Genomic DNA, 3,823 nt, shown 5'->3' on the forward strand with positions numbered 1-3,823 from the left:
CACAGGTGGCATCTGGGCCATGGCTGAGTGTAGTTCCCCGGGCTTCTTCCCAGTTGATGTCAAGTCTGTTTCATGGTGACCCCATGGTGTCAGAGTAAACGGGGCTCCTTTCAGTGGGCAGCTCTCCAGGCCTTTCCTTGGTGGCACCTCTGGGTGGGTTAGAACCTCCAATCTTTCAGTGAGCACCTGAGTGTGTTTGCCGTCTGTACCCCAACAGGGCTCCGGGCACTCTTTCTTCCTGGGAGTTTGGAAGATGCCAGAGGGGCAGGAGTTGATACCATGCTGTTCACGTAGAGCCTCTCACTTGAGTCTCAGAACAGCAGTTGTATGAGGCAGGGGCTACTTCACCTGTTTTAGAACTGAAGACACCATGTTTCAGGGGTGTTAAGTGATTGGACTGGTAACCCACTCAAATAACTGGTTCAAATGCACCAGCCGATCCTTGGGCACCCTACACAGAGTTGCTATGAGTCAGAACAGACTAGATGGCACTTACCAACAAACAACAAGTGATTGGCTCAAGATCCCAATGGGAAGTGAACCTTTGCCCTGTGCCTTCAATCAAATGCTTTTTTAAATGTACCCACTGGTCCAGGTGAGGGGTGTTGGGTGGGCAGTTAATCTTGGCTCTAAGAAATAAATACTCGCCTGTGTGGGTCAGACTGGTGAGTGGAGATAAAACGTTGTCTCTACAGGTAGCAGAAGAAGGCCGGAAGTTGTGGGGACACCCCCAGCTGATACCCCCACCTCTCAGCCTCCTTGGCCAATCTTTTCTTGTTGTTGTTGTTAGCTGCTGTGATGTGAAGATTCTGTGTCCACTTAGCTGGACCATGGCTCTGAGTGGTTTAGAAGATATGTATCATTCTCCATTGTGTGATCTGATGTCAGCAGCCAATCAGTTGGAAGGGGTGTTTCCTTGGGGGTGTGGCCTGCATCCAATATGTACTGATGTCTCTGTAAAGTTCACCCTCTGTGGATCCTGCATCCGACTCTTCATCATCTGACCTTTGATTCTTGTGGAGAGCAGGTGTCCATGAGCTGATAGGGGTCCCAGGTGTGTTGTCTCTGAGTGAGGGTGTCAGAGTCACAGGTGGCTGACAGACTCCCATGCCTTTTCCCTACACCATCCATGGCACCTGAAGAATGGAAACCATGCAGGGTCTGGGGACTATCTCAACAACAGCACACATACTTTTTTTTTTTTTCTTTTATCGCCAATATTGACCCCAATTGGTTCTTTTGGCAGTCCATGGCACTTTCAGTATTCTCCTCCAACACCACAACTCAAAGGCATCAATTATTCTACGATCTTCCTTATTCACTGTCCAGCTTTCACATCCATATGAGGTTATTGAAAATACCATGGCTTCGGTCAGGCGCACCTTAGTCCTCAAGCTGACATCTCTGCTCTTCAACACTTTAAAAAGTTCCTGTGCAGCAGATTTGCCCAATGCAATACGTCATCTGATCTCTTGACTGCTGCTTCCGCGAGTGTTGATAGTTGATCCAAGAAGAATGAAGTCCTTGACAACTTCAATCTCTTCTCCATTGATAAGAATGTTGTTTATTGGTCCAGTGATGAGGATTTTTGTTTTCTTGACATTGGCTAAGCTTCGTCTCTCATACTTTGGACATATTGTCTGGAGGGAACAGTCACTGGAGAAAGATGTCATGCTGGGTAAAGTGGAGGGTCAGAGTAAAAGAGGAAGACCCCTAACGAGATAGATTGGCCAGGTGGCATCATTGATGGCGTCAAGTGTGGCAGCAGTAGTGAAGTTGGCCCAGGATGGGACATTGTTTCGTTTTGCTGTGCATGGTGTCGCTATAAGTTGGTTCTGACTTGATGGCACCTGACAACAACAACAATTGACCCCAATGTTATTTCTGTCCTTGGACATGTCTTCATTTCACTGTAATGCCCTGAACCTGGCCTTTTGCAACTTCTCAAGGTCTCGCCCAGCCTTCTTAATGTTGTGAGGGCTCTAACCCCTTGTCATTAGCCATGGATTCATTCAGGTTCTGGATTTGTTTGTGTGCTCTTAGCCACATCGAGAAATGACTTAATAAACAGACTCTCCACCACAGGGTGATTTGGGAATTCAGGAGCTTGTCTGAATTATTACGAATGTGAAAACAGTTCATCTCCAATATGCAGGTCATGGACCTAACACTGGCTTCACTTTGTGTGTGTGTGTGTGTGTGTGTGTGATTTGTGACTTAAATGTCTCATTTTGTTTTATTTTATTCATTTGTTGTCATTGTTGATAATATACAAGAGGGCATCCAAAAGATGTAAAAAAATGGACTTAAAAAATGTGCACAGCGAAACCTACACCAAATCAGCCACTTCTGTAAGCAGACTCCAGTGATGTGGGTGGCCTTCACTGAGCTGTGTAACTGTTCTTACCCCCTTTTCTCAGTGGTGTCTCCCTCATTAACATAAACCCACTGCCCCCCAAGGTTCCTGTCTCACCTTCTGAGTCTCTGTTGTCAGTCTGATCCCACAGAACAAGGGTGGGGAACTTTATTTCTGCCAAAATTTATAACATCATTTGTGGGTCATATAAAATTATCAACTTAAAAATTAGCCTGCTATATTTGGTCAAACATCTAATTAACTCACCCTAAGAACCCTGGTGTGGTGCTGTGGGTTAATGCGTCAGACTGTAAAGTTGTTTGAACTGCAAGGTCGGTGGTTCAAGCTCACCAGCTCCTCCTCAGAAACCCTATACAGGGTCACTATGGGTCGGAAATGACTCAATGGCACTTCACAACAACAACAACAACAACAACAATGTGATGGTACTTCTCCCAACACGGATCTGTTGGAAGAAGTGCAGCCAGAGTGCTCCTTGGAGGACAAGATAGCCAAACTTTGTCTCTCATACTTCGGACATATTGTCAGGAGGGACCAGTCACTGGAGAAGGATATCATGTTTGGAAATGTGGAGGATAGGGTCAGAGAAAAAGAGGAAGACCCCACCCACAGTGAGATGGATTGGCCAAGTGGCAGCATTGATGGACTCAAGCTTGGCAACAATAGTGAGGTTGGCCCAGGACCGGGCAGTGTTTCGTTCTGCTGTGCATAAGGTCGCTATGGGTCAGTACCAACTCGATGGCACCTACCAACAACAACAGTGTGATGGTTCTAAGGAGTTCTGGTAGCACAGTACTTACAAGTCAGACTGCTAACCTCAAGGTCAGCAGTTCGAAATTGACAGTTGTTCTGAGGGAGAAGGATGAGACTTTCTGCTCCTGTGAAGATTCATAGCCTCGGAAACCCTATACAGGGTCGCTATGAGTCGGAACCAACTCCACAGCATACCGCCACCACCAGTGTGATGGCTCTGGTAGTGTAGTGGTTACAAGTCGAGCTGTGAATCATACAGTCAGCAGTTTGAAACCACCAGTGGTTGTAAGGGACTAAGATGAGGCTTTCTGCGCCTGTAAAGATTTACAGCCTTATACAGGGTTGCTATAAGGAGCTCTGGTAGCGTAGTGGTTACAAATCGGGCTGTGAACCACAAGGTCAGCAGTTCGAAACTACCAGCTGTTCCGTGGGAGAAAGATGAGGCTTTCTGCTCCTGTAAAGATTTATAGCTTCAGAAACCCTGTTCAGGGTTGCTATGAGTCGGAACCGACTCCACGGCACTTAAACACCACCACCACCACCAGTGTGATGACTAGAACTGTAGTTGTCTTGGCAGGGCCAGACCAAATGTTTTTGCAAGTGTTATACGGCCCACGTGTCAGATGCTCTCCACCCCTACCATAGAGTGTTCTTAAAGAATAAAGCTCAGGAAGACCTTTTTTTTTTTTTTTT

This window comes from Chrysochloris asiatica, unplaced genomic scaffold (assembly GCF_000296735.1).
Source record: "Chrysochloris asiatica unplaced genomic scaffold, ChrAsi1.0 scaffold00056, whole genome shotgun sequence".
In the NCBI taxonomy this organism is placed as follows: Eukaryota; Metazoa; Chordata; class Mammalia; order Afrosoricida; family Chrysochloridae; genus Chrysochloris; species Chrysochloris asiatica.